We start from the raw sequence: 10,868 nt of genomic DNA on the forward strand, positions 1-10,868 counted from the left end.
CCCTTCCTTCCTTCCTTCTTTCTCACTTTCTTTTTTTCTGTGAGACAGGGTCTCACTGTGTTGCCCAGTCTTATCTCGACTTGTCTTGATTTCTTGTCTTGAACTCTTGGCCTCAAGCAGTCCTCCCACCTCGGCCTCCCAAAGCACTGGGACAACAGGGGCGAGTCCCCACATCCAGCTAAGAAAAGCACTTCTGATCCTCAGTGTGTCCTGTGTTCTGGCAGGACTGCTTGCAAACCTTAGCATCAGCCCCATGTGGCACCACTGAAGCTAGGCACCCAGGGTTACACAGTCGGCATTTGCTAAGGGCCGTCTGAACGCGACACGAGCTTGAGCAGGAAGCTTTTCTACTCGGTATAGTAGATTGCGTGGTCCTTCCTGCTTCCCAGAGATATGTCTACCCGGAACCCCTGAATGCGATCTTAGTTGGAATAATGGCCTTCGCAGATATAACTAAGGTAAGAATCTCAAGATGAAGTCATCCTGGGTTAGGGTGGCCCCTAAAACCAATGATGAGTTTCTGTATGAGGCAGCAAAGGGGAATACAGAGAGATATAAGGGAGAAGGCCACGTGAAGATGGGGGCGGAGACTGGAGTGATGCAGCTTTATGACAAGGAGTGCCTGGGACCACTAGAGGCTGGCAGAGGCAAGCAAGGCTCCTCCTGTAGAAGTTCTGGAGGGAGCACGGTTTTGCTGCCACCTTGTTTCCAGATTTCTGGCCTCCAGAACTGTCAGGGAATACATTTCTGATGTTTTAAGCACCAACTTTGTGGCAATTTGCCATGGCAGCCAAATGAAAGAAATGTACTCATCCCATGTGAAGACCTCACCCTCTGTCTGATCCTTGATCACTATCAAGTAATTTATTCACTTATTAATTATTATTATTATTTGAGACAGAGTCTCTCTTTGTCGCCTCAGCTCACTGCAACTTCCACCTCCCTGATTCAAGAGATTCTCCCACTTCAGCCTCCCAGGTAGCTGGGATTACAGGCGCATACCACCATACCCAGCTAATTTTTGTATTTTTATTAGAGATGGGGTTTCACCATGTTGGTCAGGCTGGTCACAAACTTCTGACCTCAAGTGATCTACCTGCCTCGGCCTCCCAAAGTACTGGGATTACAGGAATGAGTCACTGTGCCCAGCCTGTTTATTTATTTATTATTTTGAGACAGGGTCTTGCTCTGTCTCCCAGGGCTGGAGTGCAGAGGTATGATCATAGCTCACTCTAGTCTCAACCTCCTGAGCTCAAGTGATCCTCCCACCTCAGCCTCCCTAGTAGCTGGGACTACAGGCATGTGCCACCATGCCTGGCTAATTTTTAAATTTTTTTGTAGAAACAAGGTCTTGCAATGTTGCCCAGTCTGGTCTTGAACTCCTGGGCTCAAGCCATTCTTATGCCTCAGCCTCCCAAAGTGCTAGTGTTACAGGTGTGCATCACTGTGCCTGGCCACTAACAAGTAACTTAAATTTGAAAAATTATTTCCCTGTCTAGGTAAACCCCAAAGTATACTTTTCCAAAAGCAGAAGCTGACAGTTCTTAGAATGGCTGAAGTTTTATTTTTATTTATTTATTTTATTGAAATGGAGTTTCACTCTTATTGCCCAGACTGGAGTGCAATGGTGCAATCTCAGCTCACTGCAACCTCTACCTCCTGGGTTCAAATGATTCTCCTTCCTCAGCCTCCCGAGTAGCTGGGATTACAGGTGTGAGCCACCACACCTGGCTAATTTTTGCATTTTTAGTAGAGACGGGATTTTACCATGTTGGCCGGGCTGGTTTTGAACTCCTGACCTCAGGTGATCCACCCGCCTTGGCCTCCCAAAGTGCTGGGATTACAGGTGTGAACCACTGAGACTGGCCTGGCTGACGTTTTAGAGAGAAGAGGTGGCAATAGTTTACAGGTTAGCTATCCGGCCAGTTAGAAAGGACCTCATAGGTTTGTGATGTCCTGTTGAGGTTAGCATGGCCCACAGTTCTGTTCCCAGGTTTACAAAATAAGAAACCTTCACCTTATTAGCATACCCAGTGTTGAATACATTCTTCAGGGATAACCTGCAATAAAAGTAAAGTCACAACCAAGAGATATATGAACTAGAAAGATGATTTGTCAGTTAGGATAGAAGACATAGCTCTGTAGTGATGGGGATACTCACATAACTTTTTCGTGTCTCCCTCTTTCTAGACTTAATATACTAGTCAGCCTAAATAAATAATCAAAGGCTAAGTGCGGTGGCTCACATCTGTAATCCCTACACATTGGGAGGCTGAGGCAGAAGGATCGCTTGAGCCCAGGAATTCGAGACCAATCCGGATGACATAGCAAGGCCCCATTTCCACACACACACACACACACACACACACACACACAAATTAGCCAGGTGTGGTGGTGTGTGCCTGTGGTTCTGGCTTCTCAGGAGGCTGAGGAGGGAAGATCATTTGAGCCCAGGAGTTCGAGGGTGCAGTGAACTATGATTGCATCACTGCACTCCAGCCTGGGCCACAGAGCAAGACTCTGCCTCTTAATAATAAATAACAAATAATAATTAGAATATTACTTGATGTGAGAGTTAACTGTTGATACCCATGTTCATGTCGTCTTCCTCTTCCTTAATGTACTGCTAGACAACATTGCCTGCCCCTTGCTCCTTACTGTGATCTAGATGGGGCCATATGAGGAGTTCTCTCCACTGGAATATGAGCCAAAGTCATGTGTGTCACCTCTGGGCCAAGAGTCTTAGGAGTGGGTGTGCTTTCTCCACCATTGCTCATCCCCCCATCCATCAGCTCAATGGACGGTACTTCAGGGAGCCTGTGGAGGGTGGTGCCACAGTATTAAATGGTCCTTGGTCCCTGAATGACTTTGTGGAGTACAGCCTACTCCTGGCCCAATTCTCATTGGAATGTGATGTGACAGAGACATAAAACTTTTATGGCTTTAAGCCAGTGCATTTCAGAATTATCCATTATAACAGCTAGTATAACTTACCCTAAGTCATGTATGTGGTCAGCATGGAATTAGAGAAAAGGGATTTGGATAGCCATAAAGAATGTTCCATCGGGATGATGATAAATCTGGTGAATCGCTCCTTCCCTGCAAATGGAACCCAGTTCTACAGAACCAGCAGTATGCTTATGGTTTCATCACAAGCTCTTTGGAGCTCCCAGTTTTCTGAGTATCCTTCTGCTAAAAACACTCTTCAAACAGGGCTCATTCCAGTGGTCTAGGCTGCAGCTCCTGGTTGGAGTCACATCCAGCTATGCTTTCCTGATCAGCTGGATTAGAGTTGGAGATTCTCAGAATTTCAGAATTGAGATGCAGAGATTCTCCATTCAGAACCTCAGAATTCCCAGATTCTTAGAATCTCCAAAACGTAAAATCTTTTGGGCTGCCTTTTCAGGTGACTGATCTAAACATTGACATATCATCATGCATACAACATTCTTTTTCCTCTTTTTTAATTGTAAAATTAATATCTGACATGGTAAAAAAAAAAAAAAAAAAAAAAAGGCTAGAACCGAGAAGGCAAGTCATTCCTTCCTTTTCACCCATCCCCAGAGATAAACTGTGTTAATAATCTCTCGTTTATTCTTCTAAAAATTTTGAATGCATATATTTGTGCATATATGTATGTTTCATTTAAAACACAAATAAATGGTATTTCTCTATACCTATTTATTATTATTATTATTTTTACCTTGCTGTTTAAGCTTTTCATTGACTATCATATCTTAGGGGCCTTTAAAGGATTAGAGGGGCTGGGCACAATGGCTCATGCCTGTAATCCCAGGACTCTGGGAGGCCTAGGCAGGTGGATCGCTTGAGTCTAGGAGTTGGAGACCAGCCTGGATGACATGGCGAAACCCCGTCTCTATAAAACTTACAAAAATTGGCCGGGCGCGGTGGCTCACGCCTGTAATCCCAGCACTTTGGGAGGCCGAGGTGGGCAGATCACAAGGTCAGGAGATCGAGACCACCCTGGCTAACACGGTGAACTCCATCTCTACTAAAAATACAAAAAAAAAAAAAAAAAAAATTGCCGGGCGTGGTGGCAGGCACCTGTAGTCCCAGCTACTTGGGAGGCTGAGGCAGGAGAATGGTGTGAACCCAGGAGGCGGAGCTTGCAGTGAGCCGAGATCGCGCCACTGCACTCCAGCCAGGGCCACAGAGCAAGACCCCGCCTCAAAAAAAACAATTACAAAAATTAGCCAGGAGTGGCAGTGCATGCTTGTAGTCCCAGCTACGCGGGAGGCTGAGGTGGGAAGATTGCCTGAGCCTGGGAGGCAGAAGTTGCAATGAGCCAAGGTCGTACCACTGCATTTCAGCCTGGGCAACAGAGAGACCCTGTCTCAAAAAAAAAAAAAAGGATCAGAGATGAATAAACGTATTTCTTGTCTTTCGGTAGTATGTCAGGGGGCTGATAAATCAGGAGTATAAATGACCTAAAGAGCAGAGTATATGATTAGTAGCATTTGAGAGGCACAGTGGGCTATCTATTTGAAGGATAAAGCAATTATATGAGGTTTTCTGAGGAATGTATGGAAAAAACTCTCATTTACTGAGCATCTTCTCTGTGCCAGGTACTGCACTAAGTGCTTCTTGCACAGTATCTTTTTAAGTGACAATACCTGAGTAAGGAAGGTATTATTGTCTTATCCCCATTGTACAGATTAAAAACATGGAAGCAGCCAGGCGCAGTGGCTCATGCCTATAAATCCATCACTTTGGAGACTGAGGCAGGTGGATTGCTTGAGGCCAGGAGTTCGAGACCCGCCTGGCCAACATGGTGAAACCCCGTCTCTACTAAAAATACAAAAAATTAGCTGGGCATGATGGTGGGTGCCTGTAATCCCAGCTACTTGGGAGGCTGAGGCAGGAGAATTGCTTGAATCCAGGAGGCGGAGGTTGCAGTGAGCCCAGGTAGCGCCACTGCACTCCAGCCTGGGCGACAAGAGGAAAACTCCATCTAAAAAAATAAATAAACAAACAAATTAATTAATTAAAAATAAATAAATAAATAAAATAAAACAAAAAATGGAAGCTCGGCTGGGATGATGGCTCATGCCTGTGATCCCAGCACTTGGAAAGGCTGAGGCAGGTAGATCGCTTGAGCCCAGGAGTTCGAGACCAGCTTGGGCAACATGGTGAAACCTGTTTCTATTAGCTAGGTGTGGTGACAACTGCCTGTAGTCCCAGCCACTCAGGAGGCTGTGGTGGGAGGATCGCTGGAGCCCCAGAGGCAGAGGTCGCAGTGTCGCAGTGAGCCGAGATCACACCACTGCACTCCAGACAGGGTGACAGAGAGATCCTGTCTCAAAACAAAACAAAACAAAACAATAACAAAACAACAACAACCAAACCAAAACAAATCTACCCGAAACATGGAAGCTGAGAGTGGCCAAATAACTTGTCCATGGTCACATAACTAGCAGGTGGTTTAACAGAGATTTTAACTTCAAAGCCCATGTACACTTTTCACTTTACCGGGCTCTCAACAAAAATTCAAAATGACTTACACAGAGACCAGGCCTCTGAGTAGCAGATTAGAATCATTACAGGTACTGGGTATGGAGGCATGTGCCTGTAATCCCAGCTACTTGGGAGGCTGAGGTGGGAGGATTGCTTGAGGCCAGGAGTTAGAGGCTGCAGTGAGCTGTGATCGTACCACTGCACTCACATTCCAGCCTAGGCAACAGAGTGAGACCTCTTCTCTTAAAAAAAAAAAAAAGAAGAAGAAGAAGAAGTTATTTGATAAGTTATTTGATAAATTATTAGGTAGGTCTTTCACCTCTATGATCAATGTTAGCTGTTTCTTTTAACAAGGAAGCTCTTCTGTTGTCTCTTTGAGAATAGGAGGCTGGGTGGCCTCGGGCAAGACTCTGAACACATCTTTGTCAATTTTAATATGGAGAGTATGATAGTGAGTGACCTCCAAGGATGAGTGTGAACATTCAACTTGTTAATACACACAAAGCCCTTGAAAGAATGCCAGACACATAGTAAGCGTCGTAAGGTATTGGCTATCATGATTACCAGAGATGTCTGTGGATTTAAGAAAAGGAAGGGAAGTAGGAATAGGAGAGGCAACAAAATTGAGGCCTGAAGAGAAGGATCAGATGCTGAGAGGGCCCTTAAACCAACATGCAGCCAGAAGGCAGTTGGGAAAGTAGTCAGAAATTAAGGAACATACCCTACACTATCCCCGTGCACTGCCCCGATGCAGCCTGATGTTCAGTTTCATGTATCCCTGGCCTCCTGTGCTCCCCTGCTGGTTGGAGCCTTAATAGCTGCTCAGAAATCTTCTCTTTGCTGTTCACTCCTTGGTGATTGGAGGTGAAAGGAATGCAAAATGGTGTAAATCAAACAGGAAGCCCCTTTTTAGTCTCCTGCTGGATCCCAGTCAAAGGAGGAGGGCATCATCAATGGTAGACTGAATAAAGAAAATGTGGTCCATATACACCATGGAATATGGAATACGCCATAAAAAAGAGTGAGATCATGTCCTCTGCAGGAACATGAATGGAGCTGAAAGCTGTCATCCTTAGCGAACTAACACAGAAACAGAAACCCAAATACAACACGTTTTCATTTGTAAGTAGGAGCTAAATGATGGGAATACGTGGACACATTAAGGGGAACAACACACACTGGGGTGTACCGGAGGGTGAAGGATGGGAGGAGGGAGAGGATCAGGAAAAATAACTAATGGGTACTAGGCTCAATACCTGGACGATGAAATAATCTGTACAACAAATCCCCATGACAATGAATTTACCTATGTCACAAACCTACACTTGTACCATTGAATCTAAAATAAAAGTTAAAAAAAAAAAAAGACAAAGGGGAAGGGCATTCTGGTGAGTCAGCCTGAGTCACTGGGTGGGAATGTGAAATATTCCGTTGGAGATGGGCTCTGGCACTGCCTCAAGTCATCAGCGTTCTCAGTAGATAATGCGCTGAAATCTCTCCACATATACGTGGCCTTAATATGTCTGAGTTAGAGGATATCAAGGCTCCAGCCAGCCTGGGAGCACAGGATACCAGGGCTACACAAAACTGAACATCAGGCTGCACCGAGTGCAGTGCACAGCGGGTGGGGCAGGGTCACCCCACAATATCGGACTTGGAGCATGAGTGGGGGAGGTTTTAAGATCCTAGACCGAAGGTGTCATGGTCCTATGAAGACAGAAGTCGTGTTTTGCCACTAACAAGGGATTGTTTCTTCCTCTTCTTTGCCTTAGCATGTGACAGCATGCTGGTCCCCCGGGCAAATGCAGCCACCAGGGAGAGGCACCCGCATGGAGGCGGTATGCAGCTGGCTACGGAACCAGCAGCAGAGAAGATGTCTGAGTTGGAGGACATTGAGGCTCCACCAGCCCTAGGGGGCACAGGAGACCAGAGACACACAAAACAGAACAGCAGCCTGACCTCTGCCCTGGGTCACACTGGCATGGGCTCCATCTGTTCCTGAATGAGGAGAGGGGCTTAAGTGAGAGCCTGACATTTGTCCTTCTGTCGTCTTTCTGTCTAGCCTGTCCCTTAATTGGGCTCTGATGAGAGGTGACAGGAGACTCATATCAGCACCAGCTTTGGGTCCTTGATGACAGGTTATTGTAAACGACATGGAGGCCCTTTACCAAGAATGAATTCAATTGCTTCCAACAGAGGCAGGAGGAATGCTTGAAGCCAGGAGTCTGAGACCAGCCTGGACAACATAGCGAGACCCCATCTCTACCAAAAATTTAATCATTAGCCAGGTGCTGTGGTAAGCACCTGTAGTCCCAGCTACTTGGGAGGTCGAGGTGGGAGAATCACATGAGCCTAGGAGGTTGAGGCTGTAGTGAGCTGAGAACACACTACTGCACTCCAGCCTGGTGGACAGAGTGAGACTTTGTATTAAAAAAAAAAAAAAAAATCAGCCGAGTGTGGTGGCTCACACCTGTAATCCCAGCACTTTGGAGGGCTGAGGCAGGTGAATCTCTTGAGGTCACGAGTTCAAGACAAGCCTGGCCAAAATGGTGAAACCTCACGTCTACTAAAAAAAAAAAAATACAAAAATTAGTTGGGCATGGTGGCGAGCGACTGTAATCTCAGCTACTTGGGAGGCTGAGGCAGGAGAATTGCTTGAACCCTGGAGGCAGAGGCTGCAGTGAGATGAGATCGCACCATTGCACTCCAGGCTGGGCAACAAGAGCAAAACTCCGTCTCAAAAAAAAAAAACCAAAAAAGTCACAACAACTTCTTGGGTGAGGAGGTTCCAACAGGAGGGTCTTCACTGGGTGTTGTCAGGCAGTCTATGAATTTATAATATTTTCTTGGATAATTTTTTTTTTTATTTAGCATAGAGAGTGTGGTCCTTAGCCTCAGAGGCACAAAATCCTCATTTGTCAACCCATGGGTTATGGGGAATGGAATGTTTCTCATGGCTGGAGTCATATGAACCAAACTCAGGGAATGATGGATAAACCAAAGTGCCTGCCAATTTCTCATGATTAAAAGGGCTAAGGGGGACCGAATGCTGGCAACCTTTGAACAACAGCAAAGGCAGGCTACATGGGAAGTCAAATTCTATACGAAGAAGCTGCTTAGGGACCTCAGAAATCAGAACTAGGGGAGTTGGTTTTCTAATACAAATGTTTAATGATGCCAGTGTAAGATGATCTGCTACGTCCACCTGCACAGCGGGAGATCCCTGCCATCTTGCCTAAGCAGAGTGAGTTGTTGTTAGATTAGATCACGAATCTCTCTCCCTTGGCCTGGGTTGAGAGGCCACTGCCAACATTTGCCTCTGACATTCTACTTTTTTAAAAAAAGTTTCTATGACTCACCACAGGCTTATGAATGCAGACGGTCTGGTTAATTCAAGCTTGGAGGTCTGGAAATCATCCCATGATTTTAGGGTAGTGTTTCTCAAAGGGTGAGCTTTTGAACACATGCAGCAGAATCACATGTGCTTGAGTATGTGTGTTGGTTAAAAATGTAGGCCAGGTGTGGTGGCTTACGCCTGTAATCCCAGCACTTTGGGAAGCCGAGGCGGGTGGATCACCTGAGGTCGAGAGTTCGAGACCAGCCCGGCCAATATGGAGAAACCCCATCTCTACTAAAAATATAAAATTAGCCAAGCATGGTGGCGCATGCCTGTAATCCCAGCTATTCGGGAGGCTGAGGCAGAAGAATCTCTTGAACCTGGGAGGTGGAGGTTGTGGTGAGCCAAGATCACGCCATTGCACTCCAGCCTGGGCAACAAGAGCGAAACTTTGTCTAAAAAAAAAGCAGATTCCTGCATCTCATTTCCATTGATCTGAATGAGTGTCTCTGGGGCTGGAGGCTGGGAATCCCAATCTGAATTTTAAGCCAACATGCCAGTTGAATTTAATGTACAAAAAATTTGAGAATCGTTGTTTTGGAGTGACCTTGTGTATCTCTGTAATCCATTATAAGTTGATTTTAGAGTGGGCCATCTAATATTCAAGTGTTTATGAAAATCTTTAATACTGGTGACACTTTGGCTATCTTTGTTATGTTGCTGGTTACAAAATGCAACTGGATATTGTTTTTATTTTTATTTTTATTTTTATTTATTTATTTTTATTTATTTATTTTTTTGAGACGGAGTCTCGCTGTGTCTCCCAGGCTGGAGTGCAGTGGCGTGATCTCGGCTCACTGCAAGCTCCGCCTCCCGGGTTCACGCCATTCTCCCGCCTCAGCCTCCCAAGTAGCTGAGACTACAGGCGCCCGCCACCACGCCCGGCTAGTTTTTTTTGTATTTTTAGTAGAGACGGGGTTTCACCATGTTAGCCAGGATAGTCTCGATCTCCTGACCTCGTGATCCACCCGCCTTGGCCTCCCAAAGTGCTGGGATTACAGGCTTGAGCCACCGCGCCCGGCTATTTTTATTTTTTGAGTCAGAGTCTTGCTCTGTCACCCAGGCTGGAGTACAGTGGTGCCATCTTGGCTTACAGGTTCAAGCAGTTGTCCTGGCTCAGCCTCCTGAGTAGCTAGGACTACTGGCTTGTGCCACCACACCCAGCTAATTTTTTTGTATTTTTGTATTTAGAGGCAGGGTTTTACCGTGTTAGCCAGGCTGGTCTCAAACTACAGGCCTTAAGTGATCCACTCACCTCAGCCTCCCAAAGTGCTGGGATTACAGGCATGAGCCACTGTGCCTGGCCAGATATTGTTCTTAAAACAGATTCTTGAATTGGGGTGATTCTACGTAATGAATATAATCATGATTCTGGTGTGTAGAAAAGACAAAATCCCAGGCTGGCCAACATGGTGAAACCCCATCTGTCCTAAAAATGCAAAAATTAGCTGGGTGTGGTGGTGCATGCCTGTTGTCCCAGCTACTCGGGAGACTGAGGGAGGAGAATCACTTGAACCCAGGAGGCAGTGGTTGCATTGAGCCGAGACTGTGCACTCCAGCCTGGGCAACAGGGTGAGACTCTGTCTCAAGACAAAAAAAAAAAAAAGGCAAAATCATGGTATAACTCCTCTTACATTTTGTATTAATGGGGCTACTTTTTGTCTGCTACTCATCATTAGATGATATAGCTTTTAAACTAGTTATTTTTTCCTCCCAGCTTTATTGAGGTAAAATTGACCAATAAAACTGGTATATATTAAGGAATACAACTTGATGATTTGTTTGTTTTGTTTTTTAGGATCTTACTCTGTCACCCAGGCTGGAGTGCAGTGGTGTGAGCTTGGCTCTCTGCAGCCTCAACCTCCTGGGCTCAAGTGATCCTCCCACTTCAGCCTCCCAAGTAGCTGGGACTACAGATGCATCTCACCACACCCAGCTAATTTTTTGTAGAGCTGGAGGTCTCCTTATGTTGCCCAGGCTGGTCTTTAACTCCTGG

This window comes from Papio anubis, chromosome 11, assembly GCF_008728515.1.
Source record: "Papio anubis isolate 15944 chromosome 11, Panubis1.0, whole genome shotgun sequence".
NCBI classification, from domain to species: Eukaryota; Metazoa; Chordata; class Mammalia; order Primates; family Cercopithecidae; genus Papio; species Papio anubis.